The sequence below is a fragment of the Panicum virgatum genome, chromosome 9K, assembly GCF_016808335.1.
Source record: "Panicum virgatum strain AP13 chromosome 9K, P.virgatum_v5, whole genome shotgun sequence".
Classification (NCBI taxonomy): domain Eukaryota; kingdom Viridiplantae; phylum Streptophyta; class Magnoliopsida; order Poales; family Poaceae; genus Panicum; species Panicum virgatum.
In genome coordinates this window covers 51898645-51911615 of record NC_053144.1, presented here as the reverse complement: position 1 = coordinate 51911615, position 12971 = coordinate 51898645, and positions in this window count along the sequence as shown.

The window sequence follows — 12971 nt, the reverse complement described above, 5'->3', positions numbered from 1 at the left end:
TATCATCAATCAAAGTCATGAAATATTTTTTACCACCTTTTGTCAACACTCCATTCATTTCGCATAAATCGGAATGAATTAATTCTAAGGGTGCCAAGCTCCTTGCCTCCGCGGTCTTATGAGGCGTACGAGTTTGTTTTGATTCAACACATACATGACACTTAGAATTTTTGACAAAAGTGAACTTTAGAATTAAACTCAAATTAGCTAAGCGCATCATACAACCAAAATTAACGTGACAAAGCCTCGAATGCCAAACATTTGTTTCATCAACGTTAATAATATTGTATGCAATTTTATTACAAACATCTGATAAAGAAAGACGGAACAAGCCTCCGCTTTCATAACCTTTTCCAACAAAAGTACCAAACTTAGATAAGATACATTTATTGGACTCAAAGACTAATTTGAAACCATCTCTACACACATAGGGACTCTTTGCTGCAATTTTTGAGATCTTTTGCCAGAGTATGTATTTCATGAGCCTGTTCCACTACAGAACGGTCTTCGACCATCCTGTACTCAAGGAACTGCTCCATGATATACAACTCACTCCCGGCGTCAGATACTCCATATTGAGCCTCAAGAGCATCCCACAATACTTTGCCAGTTGGCAGCCGGATATAAGAATCCACCAGGTTATCACCGAGAACACTAATGATCAAGCCTCGAAAGAGGATATCAGCCTCATCGAACGCACTCCCTTCCTCTGGAGAGAATTGTTCAGGCTTACCCTCTTTCACATGGATCACTCTCGATAGTGTTAACCATAGTATAAGCCGCTCTTGCCAACGTTTGTAATTTGAACCATCAAAAGGTGGTGGTTTGATTGATGCAGCAAAGCTAGATACCGAAAGCCTATTAACACGATTAGGTTTTGGATTGTTAGATATCTAGGCAATTTTCGGTATATTTTAATTCCAAATATTAATATCAATTTCATGATATAGATGAGTGATAATGTGTGTACAAGATATGTGCATGTGTTCATGTTATTCTCACTAATAAGCATGAACAAAGAATTAAACCAGAGTAGGTTTAGTAAGTACCCCAAGGCGGGACCAGTGCCGGAGGCACCGGTTGCGCCGTTATCAGCTGGAATAGACATGCTATTCGACTGGCCTTGCTTGAAGTAGCCGAACTATGTCGATGCAAGAAGATGTTCGCAGTGCAGTCTCACGAACGGTTACGCCGGGAAGTAGTCGAAGTAGTCGTCCCACGAACGGAAGTAGACGAAGTAGTCGTTCGCACGAGCGGTTACGCCGGGAAGTAGACGAAGGAGTCGTTCAGGGAGCGAGCAGTCGCGTCAAGACGCTCCCCAAAAACCTAATTGCCCGCGTCCCGTGCAGGACCTTCAGCGAGCAGAGGTTCTGGAGGCCCTGCTCTCGCTAGACCTGTGCGCGCAGTGCTAGCGGTGGGGAAGGCAGAAAGCAGCTGAGGGAGAAGGGAGAGGTCTCCTGAAGAGGAGTACCTGGATGAGTGCTTGAGATGAGTGAGGATGAGAGGAGAGGGTGCTGGTTTATATAGGCACGAGATGCCTCAGGTTCAACGAACCTGGACGTCGTGAATGGCTTTGATGAGCGGCAGTTAATGTGCCTCAGGTTCAACGAACCTGGACGTCGTAAAGAGCCTTCAATGTCCGGTCATTAGTGACGACATTAACCCTCTGTTTTAATACTCTTTACTGCAAAACATCCTTCTCATCTCAGCACATCGCACCGGCACCTGCACGTCACGTCCGGCCGCGCACACGCACGCGCACGCGCACCGCACCGTCCGTCCGGCCGCGCCGCGCCGCGCCTCGCCTCGCCTCGCCTCGCCTCGGCCTCGCCTCGGCGAGGCGAGCGAGCGCGCGCGTGTGGTTCACCGTCCTCCTCTTACCGGCTTCACAAGTGGTGTACACGAAGTCCACCTTTTAAGTCGATTGAGATCCTCCTCAATTCCCGGTACGGAATTAAGCATTGATTCCCTAGCATTAATAGTGGGCTTTAAATTCTTTTAATGCTTTAGAATGAATGGGCCAAGCCCATTACTCCAACATTTCTTTCATCTTAATTGAGCGGCAGAGCTCCTGCCTTTATGTTAAAAAAATGTATCAAGTGCAAACCAACCTCTTTATGCAAACCGTGCAAATTTTAATCTGAGTGACCGGATCAACATCCAAGGAATATGGGGGATTGAGTAATTTTATAATTAACCATCCGCATTTGGATTGAGTAATCACACTTTTGCAAATTCTCCCTTCTACTCCGCCCCCCACCCACCCACCCGATGTTGATCCGGTGGTGTTTGCATAGTTTGTACGAAGAGGTTAGTTTGCACATAATATGTTCCTAAGATGAATCCATTGTTTAGGGAGTTTGCTTGCGACGAGCCCACACCACTGACGCTGGAGTTTGCGCGTATAATTTTTATGTGATTATATTTGCCATTATAGAATAATTTGGATCGATTATATTAGGGGAATGCAAATGATTGCGTGTATTTGCAAGCGACGTGTAAATTAACATATAAAGTGTATGTAGTTGCGCAAAAAATATAGTACATTAATTTATTTATATAATAGTAAAGATAGTTTATATGGGAATATATACATGCTAATATGGATGGTTCTATTCTTCACAATCAGATTATGGATTGAATGAAGATTTATTCCTTCATGCATTCTCAGATTCTATACTGAACTTAAAATGGTAACCATACAGTCTCTCCTCTCAATCGTATATGAATTTTAATATTTTATACATCAAGAATTGTGCACCATAAATTAATTCCGAAAATAGATTGATATAAACTGAATAGTGCTTCACGGGCTTAAATTTGAACGTGATGGGCTTAAATGGGCTGGGCTGCGGCCTTTTAGTTTGGGCCCGCTTGGAATTGTCGGACGGGGTGGAGGGGAACAGCGGAAAACTTATATTTCTTTCGGAAGATTTTTTCTTATATACCTTTCGGTGTTTAAGATCCGTGCAATGTTTATCTAACGATCAGAATTACTCCAAATGCATAGTAGTGGACCTCCTCCCCCCGAGTTGCGCACAGCACATGGTGGACACCAGTCACTTCGGGAGCGGGGAAGTCGGATGGAGATAGAAGCAAATTCAAAACTTTGAATGACCTTTTCTCATAAATGATGTACTCAATTTAAAATCCGTTTGTACAGTTGTATTGATTAGAATTAATGCAACAAAATGAGATCCAACATGTTATTTTCAATTTGTCTTATTAATGTTTCAACATTTTAATATACCAGTCAAACATTTTTTTATATATTATTTCAATATTTGCAATGTGCTATTTCAACATATTTTTAGTAAATGTTGATTGTTTTTTCCGCATTGTTGAGTTCAGTTTTCTAAATTGTTGAACCAATTTGGTAAAATGTTGAATACTGTATTACATGGTTTCTCGTAGAGAAATACAAGCAATATAAAAAATAATAGCACTGAGCAGCTCACGAGGACAGACACCTACAATGATGGGCGCTCAGCTTTGTGCCTTGGCATGACCGTGTCCTTGCTGTTGAAGTGGGCCGGCTGTATGCTACAGATGCACATATATGGGCTCTGTGATGGGCCGTGCGATACATGGCTTATTGATCTTCCGGAAGCTGTATAGGGGTCCCCGGGAACAGGGACGTCGTCCCTTTCCCAGCGCAGCCACCAGCCATGGCAGCGGCAGGAGCAAACTGAGCTTCGCCAGAACAGAGATTCCTGCTGCTGTTTTTGAATCTGAGGGCATGGGGAGAGAGGGGATGATATGGGGCTTTCATTTAGTGGTTCTCGTTTGGGGTTGGGGCATGGAAGGAAAAGGGCCATGGACGGCCACTGTTGCAGGTCTTGGAGCTCGTGGGGAGCTCGGCGCAGGCGAAGTTAGAGAAGGGCGTGGCTTGGGAGAGTTAGAGGATAGTGTGGAGGCGCTCACAGTCGAACCAATCGGAATGTGGTGGCCGGACATCGGAGATCGACGAGGGCGGCCTGTTTTTGTGTGGAATAGCAGGAGGAGAAATTGAGGGAGACCAAGAGCGGTGGCGGGCGGCCTTAGGCCCTCCGCACTCGTCATACTCTATTTTTATACTCTAAAGAGAATATTCTGTCTTGATCATCAATATTCTCTTATCTATGTTCAGTTCTTCCACACACATCCATACTTCATATCACACTCTATACCAACTACCAGGATTCACACATCAGATTCTTTTTATCTCTTTCTTTTTACCCCGCACTCTTCCTTCCATTCTCTCTCTCCTTTCCCCGCCGCCCCTGGATCTCGACGCCGTCGTCCCCGGACCTCGCGCCGCCGCCTCGGTGCTCCCCTCCCTGAATCCGTCGCCGGTGAGGCGTGGGGCCGCAACACCCCCTCCCCTACTCCATGCACGCGCCACCCCTCCCCTGCCCCGGCCTGCTCACCGTGGCACATCCGCCGGCGAGGTCCCGGGGCGGCGGCGGACCTCGGTGTTCGCCGCAGCCCCGTGGACCAAGGCACAGCAGAGCAGGGGCCCCACCGCCCGCGCGGGCTCCGTCCACCCATGGAGCTCTGCGGCGGGCCTCCCCTGCGCCGCCTTCCTCTCGAGCTCTGGCGGGCCTCCTCCTCCTCGGCGAGCTTCGAATCGGCGGCGGGGCTCCTCCACCCCAACCATGGCGAGTCCACGCCGGCGCCTCCCTCCCTCCACTCCCCGCTCCATTTGCCAATCCCACCTTTCTCTATCTCTCCTGCGCGCCCTCCCTTGGTCCCTCCCGGTGCAGCGGGCGGAGCTCGCCGGCTTCGGGCGGAGCGCATCCCGGCGCGGCGGGCGGAGCTCGCCAGCTCCCGGCACGGCGGACAGAAATCACCGGCTCCCGGCGGCGCAACGGCTCCCGTCACGCGCGTGGGGCGGAGGCACGACGGCGCGCATGGCGGCGAGGCAGAAGCGCGCGTATGGCGGCAAATTGACTCCTCCGCCGTTCAATCGAGCTCCGTCGGCGTCTAATCGACTCCTCCACCATCCGTCGGCAAGGTCGCGGAGCTGCACCTTGGGCCGGTCGGATCCTTCCTCCTCCTTCATCCTCTCTCCGCCGCGAGCTCCAGGCGGTGCCTGCGCGGCGGCGGGGCGGGGCGGGCGGGCGCGAGGGCCGGTGCCGGCCCTTGTCTCCTGGTGGCAGCACCTCCCTGATGGATCACGGCGGCCACGGCACGCGGGGGACGGGGGCCTGCGGGACGGCAGCGGCGCGCCTCTACCAACGGCGTCCACGGCGCGCGCGGGGCGGGGGCCTGCGGGATGGCGGCGGCGCGCGCGCTGGACGACTCGTGCCACACCTCCTCTTTTGCCGCTTGCTCTTGGCGACGCCGTCCTTCGCCTGTCCCGCGAGGTCCGCTCGAGGGTGGCCGAGCTCCGTCCACGGCGGCTACCGGGGATTCGGCGGTGCCACCTCCCCCCTCCGCCGGCCCTTGTCGGCTCCTCTGCCGCGCTCGCCGAGGTGGAGCAAAGCCTCGGCTTCCCGACAGCGGCGGCAACAACATCAGTTGGGGATGGCCGTAGGATGGATGATTGGGCCGCGCTCAGCAGGCGTGCCGTCTTCGCCGTACCACACTGGATGTCGCGGACCGGCGTCCCCTCGCTATTTTAGCGCATGGCTTAGCGCATCCCGCTGCGGCGTTTTTTTGCACCAAACTCGAACTGGAAAGGCGTACCGCGTCGGACGGAGCAGCAGGCGGTGGGCGCGATGGCGGGCTCGCGAGGCAGCGGGACGGCGCGGCCAGCCGAACTGCCGAAAGGCCTAAACGGCGGGGTAGAGCGATGTTCGGAGGCAGCCTGTTCCGATTGGCCGTTCGATCCCCCGATCCGACAGCCCATATTTTTTCGAGCGACGTGGCGTGATAAGGTGCGAAAGAATCGGCTGAGGACATACTACGCGTTTTCATGTTTAGAGATTTCAGATGGAGTTCAGGCGGAAACCCTCGTGCCTCTGTGATGGCTGCGCGTATAGAATTCCAAATGGGCCAGGCCCGATGGACGGCTCGAAGCCTGACACTAAAAAGCACAACCCTAGTCCGACCCTATGCACGATCGATCAGGCCGCAGGCTTTGCAAATATTAGGAGTCGCCCAAATGTCTGGCAGTCAAACTATCGCATAAGATCCAATAACTCTTTTTTGTTCTGAAACAATTTTTTGTTCCCGAATAATTTTTTGTATTGTTTGAAAAATTAAAAAATTGTTCCGAACCAAAAAAATTTTGTTCTGGAACAAATTTAACTGGATTACATATATGGGCCAATTTGTTGCGCTAGTTTAGGCCCAAAACATAAAATCTGATCTAGTGTGACAAGTTGGATGGGGTCACCCGCGTGAACCCCAGCAGTGCCCGCGGGCTTGGCCCGGCACGATGACGTGTTAGTGCCTGGGCCGCCACTCCGGCCCATAGTGCCGTCTCGAAGCATGGCACGACAATAGGCCGGTCCGGCCCGTGGCATTCAATGGCTCAGCAACCCACCTCATCTTTGCTCTTCCCCTCCCACATATAAAATCATCAAACCCTAATTTCTACAGTTTTTTTTTCTCTCAAGCCCAGCCGCCCCTCCCTATCCTCCAATCCTCCACATGCACGCCGCCCGCCTCCGGCCAGCGCCAACCCCGGTCCAGCGCCCGCGCCGGCCGCCGCCGCCCCCGAGCAACACCCACGTTGACTATCGCCGCCTTCGGCCCCGCGCGTCCTTGGCCTGGCGCTCTCCTTGGTGCCGCCGCCCCTGGCCCCCGTGTGCCCCCGGTCAGCGCCTGCCCCGATCGTCGCCGCCTCCGGCCCGCCCTCGCCTCCGGCGTGGCGCCCGCCCCAGCCGTCGCCACCTCTGGCGCCCTCGGCCATCCGTCGCCGCCCCCGGCCGCTGGCCATCGCTTCAGGGCACACCACCTGCTGCTGCTCCCTGCCTGCCGCTGCAGACCGGCTCGCACTCGCAGCCGAGGACGACGATGACGAGTCGACAACTCCCTGGTCTCCTCTGCACGCCCGAGATTTGAGGCATGGGATGGCCAGATAGGCCGTCACAGCTTGATGGGCCAGTCGGGCCGCCGTGCCGGCCCGGCCCTATAAAAGAGCCTTAGTGTCGGGCCTGGGCCGCCAATTCGGCATGATGGCCCGACGGGCCCGGCACTATCAAACCCGATGGTCTGATAGTGCCGGGCCGCTTCGGGCCTGGCCACATGGGGCTAGGGCCGAGCCGCCCATTTGGAAACCTAGAGCTGCGAGCCTGTACCTGCGACGAGCTAGCGAGCTGGAGGAACAAGAGGATTGCGCTGCCGCACCTCCATGAGGCGGCATTTGGCGGCCTCGTCGCGTGCTACCACCTGGCGCCGCCGCTGCTCCCGGGCGCCCTGGGCCTCGAGGCCATGGTCGTGGCCGCCAACGGCCGCGTGCTCGCCTTGCTCGGGAAGATATGGCGGCCACGGATGAGGCTGGAGAGAGTCCTGGAGTCGCGGCGCGGCTGCCTCGCTCTCGAGAGAGGTCGGCGGCCTCCTGCAGAACAGAAGCGATGCCGCCAGTGCGCCGGCGTACCGGTGGTCGCCGGCCAGAGCAGGTGGAAGATAGTGAAGAACCCTGCCGTTTTGCACGGCAGACTTCTCCAATTTGATCCTCGAGGATCTAGTGAAACGCAGCATGCGACTGATCTGCCGATCCGTTTTTGTTGCCACGTTATGCAATGGGTCGCAATCCTTTTCTCTCTTGATTTGTTTTTTTGGGTGGAGGTTGACGAAACTGGATCGCCGGAATCCAGCTTGCCGAATCGAATAAGCGCCGCGCGCGGCGATGAAGCTGGCGTTCCGGCCCGGAGCCGCATGACCACAATAGCCGGCTGCCCGGCTGACATCGATACGGTTGACATCGAGTCACTCACACACACCAGCAATGCACCCTCCGTGAGCTGCTGAGCTGTCGGAGCAACCATCAAAAGTCAACCCGTACGCCATCACGAGCACTGCTCTGGCTCGGCAATTCGAAGAACGCTGCATTTTGGATACGTAAGGTTCTCACTCACGGCAAATGCGAAACAGGTCTAGTAGTGGTCTCCATGAGAAGGGAGCAACGCGTCAAGCAAAATGGCACGACTATATTTATATATACACATCCTGTTACTGGAATTTGGAATGAATGTGCAAGCGAGGCCACACTGTCCAAATATAAATTACAGATGCTCACAAAAATAGTTCTTTTCAGAAAGCACAAGTTTGTTGAAATCTCCCGTCCAGGCAAACAGAGCACAGTTCGTGGGCATTTTAACTGAAAACCAATATTGCTTAAAACACACTGGAAATAATACTGGAGAGAGCGACACAAATGCACTGCAATTTGCAGTCGTATCTCAAGCGCATTATTTTTTATTCAAAAACAGGGCACTGAGCGTAGAGAGAGAGTTTAATGACGACATCAATCTACTGCTAGTTCAGTGACCTACCTTGCATCCTTTCCCTTCCAGCTTTTTCCAAGTGATGTCATCTTCGGAATCCAGATAATACATGCGCACCAATTCAAGCTCCTTGAGGGACGGCAGGTGCAGAAGCCCCTCCGGGAGCTTCTTCATGTTGAAGAAGTCAAAAATCATCAGGCGTGAGAGCCTTGGCATTGCCTCGACCTCCATCCTCCACTCCTCAACGGACAAAAAACTAAGTCGCAGCTCTTGCAGCCGAGGGAACCCTTGGGCAGAGCAGACCATGGTTCGGCCGTTATAACCCTGTAGCCAGAGCACTACTAGGCAGGGCAGTTTTTCAAGGATAGGCATCGGGTCTTGTTGAATGGCATCGGCAAATAAACGAAGCTCCCGCAGGCCTTGTGGGAAATGCCGGCTCTCAGGCAACTGATCGAGCGGCATCAATCTATAAAGGTAAACCTCAACCAGAAAGGTCATCTTTGCCAACAAATGAATCATCTCGTGGGCATGGATTCCGTGGCCAAGTAGAGAGAAGTTAGTTGGGTCATTTGGCCCAAAAAGGCCACCATCTCCAAGTAGTTAACGTCATGGCGGTCTCGCTTATCCAAATGAAAGGATTGGAGCTCTTTTGGTGGGCAATTCTTCGGAGCAGAAAATCCCTTATGAAGGTAAACATCCCTTAGGGTAGGGATGTTCTATACAGAGTTTGGTACCACTGATTTCAAGAGTGTGTTCCTCAAGTCTATAGTTTGCAAGTAAAGGAATTGTCCAATTGAAGAAGGGAACGTGACATACGTACACCCTCTCAACTTGAGATATCTTAGATGAACACACCCACTGATTGCGCTGCCAAAATTACCCAAATCAAGAATAATCTTTGAACGGTTTGCACTTTCAAAAATTCGTCTGCTGTTGGAGTTTATTCGATGTATAGTAGCTGCTGAGTCCCACACTTCGTATCTAACTTGGTCTCACGGGCTAAAATTATGGAGGCAATGGTTAAATGGAATGGTGTTTTGCGTGGGCCCGGCTCTAAAACGTAACTCATGCAGAAAATCATTTTTTATTGACATTTTAGAGCTAAAAAGTAAAAACATTTTTATCTCAACTTTTTACTGCTCTCAATCAATCAGTATTGAATTATTGCAATAGACAAACTCTACCTAGAAAATCATTTTTTTATTGACATATTCATTGTCTCCATCTATGTGCCTTAAAAGTTTCGATTAATATGTAAGCAACTCTATCATTTTCTATCAACCGCTGCAACACTACCGAAGTAAGACCTTATTTGGATCCGGATTGGCTAAATTTTAACCCTGTTCATTGGATATTTAGCAGGCAACTAGTTGAATTAAATACAAACTAATTATAAAACTAATTGTTTAACTCCTAAGCTAATTCGGGAGATGAATCTATCTCTCTATCTCTATCTACTATTTCTAAAACAAGCAATGTTTTTTTGTCCGTCAATCGGAATCCTAATCGGAGTCTGGAAAAATCAATCCGAATCCTAATTGGAACCAAGATAAATCAATCGAAATCCCAATCGAGACACGGACAATCAATGTCTTGCGCAATCACGACACGGCTTGTACATGAGGTGAATAAACATAAAGTTGATGGTATTACATATGTCTATTATATTACTTATAGCAACACACGGATACTATGCTAATATATATCTTTATATCTATATCTTTATCTATTTCTAAAGAGCGGACCGATTCTGCGGTACTTTGACTTTTCATACGTCGTTACTGATTGGCATGTGGACCCAATTAGCAACGAGCAAAGTACCATGATTTTATCAATGTCCCTCGCCTCCTTCAATCTGATTTCGATTTTGCCTCCGCGCAGTCTCTCCAAGTTCGACGCGCCGTCCACAACCTCCACCACGTGGTCCCCAAGTCCACACTGGACTTTGCCACCATGTTCGCCGCACCGTACACAGCCTCCACCATGCCCTCGAGTCCGCACCGGACTTTGACGCCGCGTCCGCCGCTGTTCAATTCCAATGGTGGGTCGCAGCAGGTTGGAAACAGATACGAGATCACGGACGGAGTTGGGATGCAGGAGGATCAGATCATCAGACACAAGATCATGTATTCCTCCCTATTAATATCCGAAGCATCATGGTTCTTCGGAGTTTGGAGGCATGGTGAGACGCCGCCATCAAGGTGCTCTGTATACGAAAACTACGAAGATTGCCTCACTAGCGTATTAATAATCCATCACGTTTGTTGGTTACCAAAGTTTGCTTGCTTCCGTTCTTTATCTGATTCCTTAATTGACTCATTGGTCAAATAAAAAGAAAGCTTAATATGTAAGCTTAGTCACGACTAAAGCAATTGCAACAATACTGAGCTTAATATGTGAGTCACACTTAGCGTTCAAAAAAAAAAAAGTGAGCCACACCTGCTGCGGTAGTTGTTCATCAACAACTATATTCACATAAATTGCAACTCTATTTTTTTTTGTCCTTACTGAAACATAGAGATGCTGGGCCCGTTTATTGTTTTTTTGGCCTGATAGGGAAGGAATTATATTGGTCCCCTTAACTCATTGGTCAAATTAATCTAAAAAAACTCATTGGTCAAATTAATCTGAAAAAAACTCATTGGCCAAATAATTGAGCTTCTTCATCTCTTTCGCTGTAGAACGAAAATGCGAAAGCGCAAGAGGTTAAAATGTTTAAATATTTGTAGAAATATTTGGCTAGATATTTTGGAGATAAATTTATTGCTTCTTCTCTTTGTTGACAATAAGGAAAAAATATTTGAATGATCTTCATATTTACAAGTGGCAGGGCGAGAAGACAAGCGGTATGCATTTGTTCAGCCTTTCTATTTAAAAATGTGCTTTATGTACATGAAAATTGACTATGGAATCTACATATTATTCAAATATTGTATCAGAATTTGCACAAGTATAGCTTTTCAAAAATTATGTAGCACCATGAAACATATGGATTGAGAGCAATCAGATGATGACAACATTGAAGCGGATCAAGACCCGTAGCAACGCACGGACATCTATGCTAATATTTCTAAAGCAAGCAATGTTTTCTTGGTCCGTCAATCGGAATTCTAACCAGATTCTGACAAATCAATTGAAATTCTAATCGGAACCCAGATTCTGACAAATCAATTGAAATTCTAATCGGAACCCTGACGAATCAATCGGAATCACAATCAGAATGAACAATCAATATTTCGCACAATCATTGCATGACATGTACATGAAGTGAACGACACAAAGTTGATAGTATTACGTAGGTCGTTGCAACGCACGGGCACTATACTAGTTAAGTCTAATTAATCTTTGCTTAGCCTATGTGATGCTACAATAAACATGTGCTAATTATAGATTAATTAGGCTTAAAGATTCATCTTGTGAATTAGTCTTAGGCTTCTACAATTAATTTTATAATTAGCTCATATTTAGTCCTTCTAATTAGCATCGAAATATCCGATGTGATAGGACTAACTTTAGCCATTAGGTTCCAAACACCCCAAATAATCAAACGAAAATTCATTGCCACAACCCTACCATGAAGTGTAATTTCCAAGCGTGTAGTTGCTCTTTTTTTTGGAAATGAGAACATTTTATTAATTTCAAGAAGTTACATCGAGTGGATACAACGACTTGAAACCGTTGCCGGCCTCTGTCCATTGGGCACACAGCCTACTAGATTTTAGGTTTAACAAACACATTAATGACTTTCAATCCCGAGACTAGAACGCCACCCATGTGTCTGGGTAAAAAAATCCTTTGCCACCCGCTCCAACCACCGAGAGGCCGCAACAAGCGCCTCCTGGGAAGTAGGATGTTGTAGGGTAGCCCATGTACGAAGCCAGTGCGTAGTCCTGTAGATAACCTGCAAAAAAAATAAGATTGTTTGTTTTCAAATATAGCATTATTCCTGCAGAGCCAGACAGACCAGCACATGGCTGCCGCTCCCACCATGATGAGTGATTTATGATGTTTTGAAATTCCATTCAGCCAGCTCCCGAACATGTTCGATGTACTTGTGGGTTGGCGGAGACCCCATGCCATGTATACCGTGGCCCAAGCCATCCGTGCAAAACTGCAGTCTAGGAACAGATACTGAATCGTTTCATTTTCATAACAGAAGCAGCACTGTTGATTACCCTGCCAGTTCCTTTTCGCCAAGTTATCCTTTGTGAGGATGATGCCGCGCCTAATGTACCAGAGAAATATCTTGATTTTTAAAGGTAGTTTCAGCTTCCATAATTTCTTGTTGACATTGGGAACGTTCCGACTTATTAATCCCCAGTAATGTGACTTTACTGAGAAGACACCTGCCGGGTCAAGATTCCATCTGAACTCATCCTCATCGTGGCTGAGTGTGATGGGAGCCAGTCGGGCTGCTAGGTCATTCCACATTGCTAGTTTATTTTCGATGAGATCCCTACGCCAAGATAGATTGGGTGTTGGCGCTGAAAGCACTTGACCCACTGTATCATGTTTTCTCCTTGCAATATTATATAGTTGCGGGTATTGTTGTCTCAAGGGTGTGTTACCTAGCCAAATGTTTTCCCAAAATAT